General features: G+C 43.8%; 1 long non-coding RNA gene across 2 annotated transcripts in view; it reads left to right on the top strand.

Annotated features, from left to right (window-relative positions):
- Nucleotides 1–239: 239 nt before the first annotated feature.
- LOC120368914 overlaps nt 240–12,665 on the top strand; it is a 133,009-nt gene continuing 120,583 nt past the window's right edge. For both annotated transcript variants that reach the window (XR_005582843.1, XR_005582842.1), the window contains exon 1: nt 240–391. This is a non-coding gene — a long non-coding RNA (uncharacterized LOC120368914). The remainder of the gene's footprint in view (nt 392–12,665) is intronic.

Here is a 12,665-nt window from a genome sequence, read left to right as displayed (position 1 = left end):
CACCTTCCATCTGAACCCCAACTGTATCAAGAAGTACTCGGTAATAGGATGACCTGCTTTGTTAAGGCTAAGAGGCCAGGTTCTGGCCAGCCCTCTTCAGTCAGCCCAACTTGTGCTATTCTTAGTTTCCTGTCATTCTAAGGGGGGTGGACTAATTGGGGCCAGGTGACAGCCTGAAACTCTGGGGCTTCATAAAAGGGCACAGAAAAGTCTGTAACACTACAGGGAACAAGTTAGGCTCTTGTGGAAAGCCTGGGAGTTGGGTCTGGGAGGACTCCAGGGGAGAAGCTTGCAAGTCAGGGCTTTGTCCCAGAGAGGCTGAGTCTGTGAAGGGGGAGAAGGCTCCAGGGAAGTAACCTGGCAACTGGGCCTCCATCCTGGAGACTTAAAGGTAACCCAGGAGGGGCTGGGAACTGAATCTGAAAATGAGCTCAAGTAGGGTGGAAGCACCTTTTGTTTGTATGGGATGTCTGTTCCCCTGGAAGGGGATTGAACTCTGAGAATAACCCAGCCGGAGGGCTGAGCCCATATGAATCCCCTGGAAAGACAGAAAACCCTGGTGAGGGGAAACTGAGGCAAGGAGTGCCATGATTGGCCAGTAGGGGTGCTCCAGGGCAGGTATGCCCTATTACATATCCTTCTGATCCCATTTTACAGGTGGGGAAATTGACACACAGAGAAGTGGTGTGATTTGTCCAAAGTCACAGGATGAGTCAGCCTGAGTCAGGAACAGAAATTTTGGTCTGCTGATTCCCAGTCCCACCAATGTGATCTTAAACCCCCCAGTTCTGTTAGGTTCTCTGTCTTCTGCCCTGTTGGGCATAGAGATATAGGTGCCATCACCTGAAGGCAAATCATAATATATAAAGGGACGGGGGAGGTGGAAGGGACCAACTGTTCTTATCCCTCATAGAAAGAGAGGGGAGGTGACTTTCTCTCTGAGACGTGCAGTGGAGGATAAAGGCTAGTCCCATCCCACTGTTTAACAAAGGTACTGCCCCTTATAAGCAAAAGCACAGGCCTGCATGCAGGGTTCTGCTGCTGGGAGCAGACATCAGCGGGAGCAGGGAAGGGGACCAAGCCAGAACGGGAAGGAAAAAGAGTCAGTGATTGCCCAAGGGCCAGCGTCACTCATGGGCTGGTTTGTGCTAGCAGACGCTATGGTGTATGCCACTTGGGAGAGGTTACGATGGTGTCTGACAACCTCAACTTCCTTCCTCAGGGCGCTGCCCACTGCCTGAGGAATGGCCAGGACTGGGGAGGCAGTAGGGTTGGCCAAGGTGCTAGAGACATGCACTGATAATGTTCTAGTCAGGTTCTTAGCCCACCCGCTTCACCATGCTACCCGTGCACCTGCCGCTAGTGCATGAAGTGTCATGAATAACTTCTGTCACGTGTGGTTCATTCTCTCTCATCCCCTCCCCGGGGGAGTCTTGGGTGTGCAGGGGAGTGGTTTGCTTTGACGGGGTTTGGGTGGTGGGTGTTTTCAGTGTAGCCTGGTGCTGGCTCTGTGGAGGGGCTCCCAAGGCACCCCTCCCTCTCCCAGTGGAAACTAAAGCCGTCCTCCCTGTCGTAGCCCTTGAGAGAGCCACACGGGGAATGCTACCTACCCTTCCCTGTCAGGGGGAGTTGCTCCCACCAGGGTGCAGTAGGCCTCACTGGCACAAGAAAGAGCCTGCATGAATCTAATCCTGTATTATGCCTTGCCCCCCAAGAGGAGAATGGAATTTTTCTTTAAAGGGGAAATAATTAAAAAACCTGACTGTGCTCCCATTTCATTGTAGGATGCACACGTAGGGTTCTGGCACACAGCAGTGCACGTTAGAGATGGGCCCAGGAGTCCAGGCTTTGGGATTTGGAAACCCAAAGCAATGATGGCTCGGGTGTGTGATGCTATCCAGATAAGCACTCAGACAGAGCCTGCTGCGGGATGGGGCCCTACAATGTGGGGGAGGGCTGGCATGGGATGGGATGGAAGTTGGTAAAAGGTTTCAGTTTTTGCACATCCCTAACTCATGGGAACAAAATAACTCACAGTCAGTTCCTTAGTGTAGACCTGGCCTAGAAACTTTGGCAGTATAGTATCGGTTAAGGATGTGAGATTTTTTTTTTTAATGAGAATTTTATACTGGTAAAAGAGTGCTTTTGCTAGTACAGCTCATTTCATTCAAGGATCTGCTATAAGCTATGCCAGCAAAAGCACATTTTTGCCAGTGGAAGCTGTTGTTACTAGGAGCATTTGCTGGTATAGCTATGTGTATAGTAAATGTTTTCTAGCGTAGACTAGACTTTACTTGACAAAGACTTTAGTTCAGAGCTCTGTGTTTCTCTTCCAACAGCTGATTGTTCAGGTGTTTGACATAATCTGCTCTGCTTCACCACTGGTAGGAATAACATGAGAAATGTAATCTAAGGTCTTGGCAAACAAAATATCTTTCAGCTCACTTTTAAAATGTACTTGATTTTCGAAGACTACACGAGTGCATATTTGATTTGGGATCTCACCACTTTCTCTGTGTTCATTTGCTTTTGGAAGTGAAGGCATTATCAAAGAAGCAGCTAGAAGACATCCTTTTCAAGACAAGCAATCACAGTGCAACAAACTCCTCTATGGGCTATAAATCAGATTTGTGACTGTGTAGCTCCATCTAGTGGTTATTCTGAGTAACTCGGGGGAGAGATTTACTACCGGAAATATGTGTGTTTACATAGAACAGTCTGTAAATTTCAACACTTTCTGTATATGAGCACACTGGGTTGTGCTTTCAGGCCCCATTTCAGCAGGGTACTTAATCATGTGTCTAACTTTAAGCTTGGTAGTAGTTTCATTGAAGTCAGAGGGACTATACATGGAAAGGGATTACTTATGTGCGTTAAGTTAGGCAAGTGCTTCAGTACCTTGCTGAACTGGAGCCTGAATGTTCTAAGCAGTAATTACTCCCCCGGGTGGGAGAGTATTGTGATTTGCCAATCTACTGGGTATAGTAGGTTTTTCCTTTGATTTAGGTATCTAACTTACATGCATCTAAACTATTCTTGGCTGTAACTGAAGTATAGAAGTTTGAGGTATAGCTCAATTGCTTAAGAGTTAGTTTCTAAATTGAATAGACGGCAGCCAGCCACTTTTCTGAGACATCATAATTTCCATTTTACGTAGCACAGTGATATGCTATCTGAACAGGAAACACTGGCTGTCCACTGAATTAGTTCAGATGCAGACATGCAATGTGCCTGCAATTATCTGAGCACTCAAATGTTTTGGTAGAAGTCTAGCAGGAAAGGAGTGTGGAAATAGGTACTGAATGAAGGTTGGCTGTTATGTTCAGATAAATACACTAGCCAGTCTGAACTAGACTTGAAAGCAAAATCTGCCCTCGTTTACATGCAATACTGCTGCAGTCAGCTGACTGCCCCATGAGGGACATAGGGTTACGCAGGTTGTAAGCAAGTTGTTCCCCCATGTGTTTAGTTCAGTGGATATAGTGTTTCAATGCATGTAACAGCTGTCCAGGAAGGACTTTTTCCCTGGGACCCGGTTCCTGAAGCACAAGGTAGTCTGGGGAGACTGGAAGCCACCAAAATTCCACATTCCTGGAGCATGGAGAGCAGGTGGGGTTTGAGTTCAGGGCTGGCCAATTATGGGACAGTAGTAGAGTTTGTACGTCTTTTTTGCTTCTCTTGTTAATTAACCATAGGACTGCTTTGTCTGGGATATCTGATCATTTCTTTGTTAGCCATGAAATCCTGCACCTGTAATGAATACAACAATCCATGTGTGTGAGAGAGTGGGCTGCTTGACCACTTCAGAGACCATCATCCACGCACCCCTGCAGATAGGATTGGGGAAGCATATGCCCAGTGATAAAGATCAAAGGCATCACATTTGATCTTCTGGGGTTTCACACTCTTGAGCAATGGGATTCCTGTGGCTGCCCCTTAACCTGGATTTCCAGCATGATACAATGTTACTTGGTCACTGAGCCACCAGCAGAGAATGTTAAGAGAAGTGCAATGGGGTTTGCTTCCAGCTCTTTTTCATTCTATTATTCTTCCATGTCAGTTGCATGAACTGAATCGCAGAGTGCAATCAGCCCTTTCCGAGACACTTATACACTTGTTCTAGGTGTTGCTAAAGGGTAAGATTGTCACCTTCTCAGTTCTCTTATTGCTGTAGCTTAGAGATGCAAGACCTTAGTTGTCTGCGCAGTAAGGACCAGTCCATGCTATGACTGAAAGCATGCCAGCAACAATCATATTTTAAATATAGTTGTTGCTAGCATGGTTTTCCCAGACCAGGGTGGGTGTGGATGGCTCTTCTGAGAATGGGATTGTTACTGTACTTCAATATCATTACATACCATTGACATCCTTGAGGGGTCCTATGTAGCACAGCTCGGATAGCATGGCTCAGAGAAAATAATCTTTGTCCACACTCTTCAAGGCTAACTAGGGTCTTGTTCCTGCAAAGACTCCAGTGGGACTACCGATGGTGTTTGAGGCTAGCATGTGTGAAATTTGTTTTCATTCTGAATCAGAACAAAACCAAATATTTTCAAAATCTCCAATGAAATGGAAACTCTGAATTTTTGTTTTAAAAAGTCTGTCATTTTGTTTTTTCCCAACAATTTGTTGTTTCAAACAACAACAATTTGTTGTTTCAATTTTTTTAAATCTTTTAAAAAATATTTGTTGTTACATCCTGGTACGCCAGTAGTAGTAGTGCATAATGTCACACTATTTGCAGCGGTGGTGTAGCTGTGTTGGTCTCAGGATAGGAGAGAGACAAGGTGGATGAGATAATATCTTTTATTGTACCAACTTCTGTTGGTGGAAGGGACAATCTTTTGAGCTCCACAGAGCTTTAACACTCCATTGTCTTATGACTGTAGAAATGTAAATTACTCATTTAATTTTAAGTGGTTTCCTACCACATGTGTGAACCCCTTATGCTTAACAATCTATCCCACCTTCTATTCAGGCTGTGGCTACACTTGCATTTCAAAGCGCTGCCGCGGGCAGCAGCCGCGCAGCGGCGGCAGCGCTAAGTAGTCGCCAGCAAAAGCGCTGGGAGAAACTCCTCGCTCCACGCCCCCACCTCCGTCCCTCCGGACAGGAGAAACGGCGCGGCGGCGCGGCGCGGCTGGCGCTGCTGCTGGCACTGGCGCTTGCATTTGCAGCGCGCTGCGCGCCGCAGAGGGAGAGTTTGCTGCTCCTGCGCTGCGCGCTGCAAATTGTAGCCAATGGACACTCTTGTTTCCTTCTCCAGACCTGAAGAAAACTTCTGTGACGCTTGCAAGCTTGTCCCTTCCACCAACAGAAGTTGGTCCAATAAAATATATTACCTCACCCACCTTGTCTCTCTCATGTCAAATTATGATAGAAGTGAAATAGCCTATTAACTTATTTTATTTTAAAAATCATTAATGACACCTGCTAGTTAGTACTGATTGTAACATCTTATCTTTTTCTAAATCAAATGTCTCCTGTTTATGTTGTAGTGAAACAGTTTGCATTTTGAACAAGAAAAGATAAGTACGCAGTGTTCGTATTAGAGGAGTAGCTCTGCTCAATATCCTTGTGTTAGCCTGGAATGATTTTTCTAGGGTGGTCATTACAAACAGAAGGCCTTCTGATCCAGAAAATAAGAGGTCTCAACCAGTACTAGGTAGCAGCTGCCCTTAATGATTTTAAAAATAAAATAAACATATAGAATGTTTTGACCAGCATGATATGATATCAGTAGTGCATAACATGACTGGACTTGTCAGTTTATGTTGTATTATGCACCATTACTACTTCCATGTCATGAAACAATGGAGGAACTATAAAAATGACAAACACAAATTTCATCCTGAAACAAAACTGTGAATTTTTCCAATAAAAATAAAAAATTGTTTTGAATTTCCCCCCCAGGACATGTCATCACAATCAATAAGATTTTACAAACATTGTTGAAACATCATTTTCCAATAGAAACCTGCTTCTGCAAAAGTTTTCTGACTAACTCAGCTAAGTATAAGACTAGAGACAATAGGTGGATACAGAAGGACTGATGGAGCACAAGGAGACAATGAGACAGTACTTGTCAGCTTGATAGGCAGTGATCTCAACACACCAGCTGCCTAACTGTGCTCAAGCTTTTCCGTAGGCATGACAGAAGAGGAGAGTTCTAAGTGGGGATTTGTAGGAGGATAAGAAGGTAGCTTTGTGGATGTTTACAAGCTCCTCCCAGGCGTGAAAGGTGCTGGTCTGAAAATCAGTAGCCAGAGGCCAGCTTCCAGTTGGACGTGAGAGCTGGCATCGTGGTAGTGAATCAGAGATAATGGGGAGAGAGGGTGGGGATGGGTCATGAAGGACCTGGAAAGTGAAGGCTAATGGCTTATGTTTGGCACAATAAGAAGCGGGAGGGAGAGCTAGTGGAGGGGTTCACAGAGAAGGGTGATGGGCTAGGGAAGTGATCTTTGCAGCAGCATCCTAAATGGATCTGAGCGGGACAAAATTGCATTTTCCCTGGCCAAGGAAAAGGATGTTGCAGTAACTGAGACACAGGATGGTGAGAGCCTAGACAAGAATTTTAGCTGTGTGGCTAGATAGGAAAGGCCATATCCTAGACATGTGCTGCAGAAAAAATAACCTGGATGTGAGAACCTAGAGAGAAGTCCCAGTCTTATGCCTGGTCTACACTGGGGGGTGGGGTGGGGGGGTGTCGATGTAAGGTACGCAACTTCAGCTACGGGAATACCGTAGCTGAAGTCGACGTATCTTATTCCGACTTATTTCCCGTCCTCACGGCGTGGGATCGACAGCCGCAGCTCCCCTGTCGACTCTGCTACCGCCGCTCACTCTAGTGGAGTTCCGGAGTCGACGGGGAGCGCATTCGGGGATTGATATATCGTGTCTAGATGAGACGTGATATATCGATCCCCGATAAATCAAATCGCTACACGCCGATACGGCAGGTAGTCTGGATGTACCCAAAGATGATGTCCAGTTTACAGGCCTTAGTGACAGATAGGGTAGCAGTGGTGTCCACAGTGATCGGACGGGGGGGTGGGGTGGTTAGGAGTCTATTTTAGCCATGTTGACCTTGAGCTGCTGGCTAGACATCCACAAGATATCAGAGAGACAGGACAAGATTTTAGTTTGGCCAGAGGGAGACAGGCCTGGAGTAAAGAAATAGATTTGTGAGTTGTCAGCATAGAAATAGTGGTTGAATTGTGTTTGTGGGTGCAGAGGAAAAAGAGAAGGAGATCAAGGATAGATACCTGTTCCCTTCAGAAAATTATAATAAATTCACACACAATCTAATGCATCAGTAAAACTCAGTATATATGCTAGAAGACGTTACCTGTTCTGTTATCTTTACCAAGATGGATTTTCATAGAAGAATCTGGTTGGTTGAATATTGTTTGTGTGTTTATCAGTATTCAAGTACTGTTGGTATACTACTATACATGTATAGTATAACATTTCTTACACTCCTCTGGAAAGCTTAGATAAGAGTTTAGGATAGCAGGGTATGTTAAAAGATAGTATATGAAGTCTATATTTTTTTAACATAAAAACGACTTCCGATGAGAGAGCCTGTATTATATTTCCATTCCAGTTTGTGTTGTCATAGTATTTGACAGTTCCAGCTGCACAATCATTTACCACATGAAGTACACTCAACAGTTCTTCTGGATCAATGGTGGTTGCCATGCACATGCATTTTACTTTGTGATGCAGTGTGTGCCACTTACTGGTGTCTACATACAATGACCTTCCTCTTAAATACTTCACATTTTTTCTGTCATGTAAATTTTTAGCAATGGCTGTTCATTGGAGGGTCCACGTTTTGCCATCTGAATACTTAACAGTGGTAAGAGTGTTATGATCTTCCCAATCGGTACTGAATAGAATTACTGAGAAAGTATTCATCTGATAGCAGAATTCACTAATTTGAATTAAGTCCTGATACCTTCCTCAAATGCTTATCATCACTCACAAAGGCATCTGGAGTTATCAGACAAACTCTAAGTATCAGTGCTTCCTTTAATATGTTTCCTGACCCACGCAAAGTGTCATTCCTAACACAGAACTTGGATGTGAACAATGACTTAACTTAAGCTGGTTCTGTTACTTCCACCTGGTCCAGCCACTTCCCTTGCATTCACACTTCTGGAGGAGCTTTAAAAGTATGTCTTTCCCTAACAACATGTAAAGGGTGTTGTGCTTTCACATCCATTTTAAGGCTAAGGTATCAACGTTTCAAATGTTGCTTGCTAAGAAGGCTGGTGATTCATGAGCCCATACGCTTTAAGCCATTAAACTTGCAAACTGTGAATGCTTTAGAAATGGTTTTCAGCTAGAAGCATTTTGACATATTGTTAAATATTTCCAAGTATTACAGGTTTAGAGGCCAACATTTTGAATATATATGAGTACTTTATGCCATCTCATTACAAGACTTGGTTTCCACTTTGGATGTGCAGGTATAGGAGGGGGAAGAGAGCTACGGCCAACCAGAATAATTCCCAGTGCAAAATAAGCAAATGGATCCTCTGAAACCAACCTACAACTATCAAGGACTGAAACCCATAAATTGAGTTTGACTGGGTAGACCCAGCCAAAAAAATTGTTTGATAGGTCAGCTTAACAGATTCATTGATTGATGCAGCTCTCCTGACAAAGAGGGTTTGTTGCTGAAGGATATGGGTAAAGAGCTTTTTATTTTAATTACTCAAAGCAGCTGATGAGTTTGCCATGAATTATCAGCATCCTGCATGTGTTAGGGCTTTGGAGCAATTGCATATAGGTATGACTGCTATCATGAGCACAATGCACTGTTGGACCACTCATAAGTCCAACACTGCATCATGAGGGATAGCTCAGTGGTTTGAGCATTGGCCTGCTAAACCCAGAGTTGTGAGTTCAATCCTTGAGGGGGCTATTTAGGGATTTGGGGATTGGTCCTGCTTTGAGCAGGGGGTTGGACTAGATGATCTCCTGAGGTCCCTTCCACCCCATATAATCTATGATAGGGCCAAATCCATACCTAGCAGAATCAGGTGCAACTCCATGGAGTCTTATTTAGATTGCTACAAAGCTTTCTGTAAAGTTCTAGATGTTCTAGTTTAAGCCTAGAATGGACAGTGCGGAGGCAAAATGTGACAAATCCAGCCCCAAACAACTCTGATGCACATAATAAAACTAACCACACAGCCAAGCAATCGCATATAAGAACAACTCATCCTCACTAAAGACTGTACCCAGGCCGTTACGTCTCATCTCCATCCCAGAGCCTGAGAAAACACACCTGTGCTTTGCAATGAACCCTAAAGGCAGTGTCTGTTTCACATCAAATGAGGGAGTGAATTCCCAAGAGGAGGGCCACTCTTGGAAAATACCAGATAGTCGGCCTACCTTCTTTCTGAGCTGAGGGGTAGGGGGGTTCCCCCTAGAGAGGCCCTACAGATCACAAATGCAGCAGCATCACAAGGGAGGAGGGCTTCTCAGCTAATTAAGTCCCAGGCCAATAAGAGCTTTAAAGGTTTGGGGGCACTCACACGAGAACACTTAGGTCTCTGCAGAGTTACAGGCTCAAATCAGTACTGAGATCTGTGAAGTGTCTGTTTTAGGCATGTAAGTGTCGCTTTAAATTAGAGAAGTTTTTAGGCTGTGAAATTCAGGTATGAATGCTGAATATCCAAAGATTCAGGACAGTGTAGAAATCTAAAATGGGCGGGGGAAGGAGAAGGAGCAGATTTGTTTAGGCCCATCTCTCACTTAAATGCTCAAATGTGGCCTTTGACGCTTATATTTGAAAACTGAGGTTCGATCTGGTGTAACCCTCCCTCTCCTTCTGGGGTTACTTGGGAGCAGGCAACACTCGCCTGTGTCCCCGGGCGCCTGATGTTGTCAACAGAAAAGGAGAGCCGAGAATCCCGGTGGTGATGCTTGATAGGTGGAAATCCTCTATCCACCCCTCTGCCGCAGCCTTTTAGGTATAAGCAAATTAATCTTAGTGTTGCTTGCAGCTGGCTAGGCCCTATACACACTCACCGGTGTGCCTTGGGAGCCTCCAGGAATAAACCTGAGATAATCTATGCAGTGGTTCTAACTCAAAAGTACCAATTATAAACCCTATACAAACAATATACTCTTATGTTAGAGTTAACACACATTTACTTAACATAGAAAAATCTGATATAACAGACTGGCACAGCCACTTTAAGTCAGAAGGGACACTTGAATAAACCAATTAATGAAATGTAACTAACTTACATTTACACTGGCCCCAATTACCACTCCCCTGAGTGTGCACACCTCTTAATTTCTGAGTTCTAGAGGCTTGCATGGGCACGCTTGAAGATCTTTAAGCTGGGGACAGCACTCTGTCGGCCTGGTAAAGTAGTCCAACCAAGTTAACCGGGGCAAAGCGATTCCAACTGGGGATGAATCCAAGCTGCACGACCTCTCTGAAGATGGGAGGTGCTATAACCGGAGGTCAGTAACCCTGGATCCTGGTTAGTCTGTAAGACCGCTTCTTCACTTCTCAGACACAAAGAAACCACTTAAAGTATCTTTGCAATTCCCCTTCACTCAAAAGCATTTTTCCAAACAAACTATTGTGATTACTTTCACTGCATGCCAACCTCAGTCAGTTCTGGTCACAGCCACAGTCTTTGGCGTGGTTCCCACGAAGCCCAGCAATAGCCGCCTTGGCTCCCTGCTTGGTCAAAGCAGCACCAGTTTCTTAGCAATGAGTACTGGCTTTCTAGCAGCAGCTTAGCAGTAGCTCCTGGTGTGGACAGAGCTCCACAAAGCAATCTCCTGTCCCTTGACCTGGGGAGTGGTAACACAGCCTCAGCTCCTGAGTCAGAACAGGGGACCACAGCAGCAGGCTGGTGTCCCGCTTGGACGGAGCTCAGAGAAGACTCCTAGTCACTCAGCAGCTACACTTTTTTTAGCCCCCCCCCCAAATGGAGCGCACCACATGTGCGCCTCCAAAATGAGGCTCCTCTCACCCCTGGCAGCGGCAGTCTCTCTCTTCCCAACACAGCAATTAGGATCCTGTTGGCCAGGGAGATTAAATTCAGAGCTCCCTCCAATAGAGGGTGCCTACATTTGGTCAATATTTCAGTAGAACCTCAGAGTTATGAACACCTCGGGAATGGCGGTTGTTCATAACTCTAAACAAAACATTATGGTGGTTTCTTTCTTTCAAAAGTTTACAACTGAACATTGACTTAATACAGCTTTGAAACTTTACTATGCAGAAGAAAAATGCTGCTTTTAACCATCTTAATTTAAATGAAACAAGCACAGAAAGTTTCTTTACCTTGTCAAATGTTTTTATACTTTCCCTTTATTTTTTAGTAGTTTATGATTAACATTGTACTGTACAGTATTTGCTTTTTTAAAATCTCTGCTGTTTGAGGTGTGTGGTTGACTGGTCAATTCGTAACTCTGGTGTTCATAACTCTGTGGTTCTACTGTAGCAACAATTTTAGTCATGCCTGGTGCTTCCTTTATTCTTTCAGTTTTACAGCTCTACTGTCAATTTAAAAACTGCTCTCAGTAACAAAACACATTTTCTTCTTTACGTTACTCACATCCTTAAAATCCTCAGATAATTTTAGACTTTTAAAAAGGCAGCTTTGATTTCTATTGTTTTTTGTGTTTCTCTCTGTTTGGCCAGTGAAAAGAAATTAAGCCAGCTTCACCTTTTTGCTTATATCGATTTCACTTTCAGCTCCACAGTGCTGCAATCTTTGGGTTGCAAACAGGACAGGGGGATTTTTTTGCTTTAAAACACCTCTTTTATTTTTGTATGAAACAATGGAAATATTTCTGTTGGTCTTGTTTTAAAAAAAAATCCAAATTTTGGGTGAGCTTTGAGTGTGCTGTTGATGAGCTAAGGATTTCTTAATGGCTACCCATATAAAGAAACATTTATTTGAAAATAATGAATTTCATTTTACCTATTTCCCTTTAGCATGGAAGTTAAGTCCTCCTTCTGTGTTGTTCACTTGAATCATAGTTTAGCTTTAAAAAAAAATAGGTAGAAAGTTTGATTAAAAAGTCCTTTTCTCTCCATTCATTTATAGCCCGAGCCTGATTTCATAAGAATCTCTGAGCCATAAACTACCTTATAAATATCACTTTTCCTTGAAAGTCATATCTTACTGCAATGGCCAAAGTTTTGTCATGTGTTAGATTATGATGTCTGCCTAAAATCAATAATGCTGGGGTAACAACATTGGTTTCTGCCAGGCTCTCAATTACTTTCTCAGTTATTTGTCATAGGAAGAATATATGATCAGTTGTTTCCCCTGCTGGCTATAAAACCAGCCTGTTCTCCTTTGATCACTTCTGCATACTTCACTTTTACTCTCCTAAGTGTAACACAGATTTTTAGAGCCTTGGACCCAGGAAGTAGCAAAATGATTCTTCTATCGTCTGTTCCAAAGGATAATAGTGTTTCTGTATAAAACATCATAAATATCCCTGGACAACATTCAGCTCTTTTAGGTTACCTTGCACTGTCTGTGTGGACTCATATTCTCAGTTTGCCAAGCCCTATGCAGAAATGTGTGGTCCCTTTCCTTCACATCCTCCTCTCCTAGCCATTTCCCCCTTCAAGTATTCCTGTATGAAGTGCCTTTTTAATATTCTCTAGA

The sequence above is a fragment of the Mauremys reevesii genome, linkage group 7 (assembly GCF_016161935.1).
Source record: "Mauremys reevesii isolate NIE-2019 linkage group 7, ASM1616193v1, whole genome shotgun sequence".
Lineage (NCBI taxonomy): Eukaryota > Metazoa > Chordata > Testudines > Geoemydidae > Mauremys > Mauremys reevesii.
The sequence above is the reverse complement of the archived record's forward strand: the minus strand, read 5'-3'. Positions and strand labels throughout refer to the sequence as shown.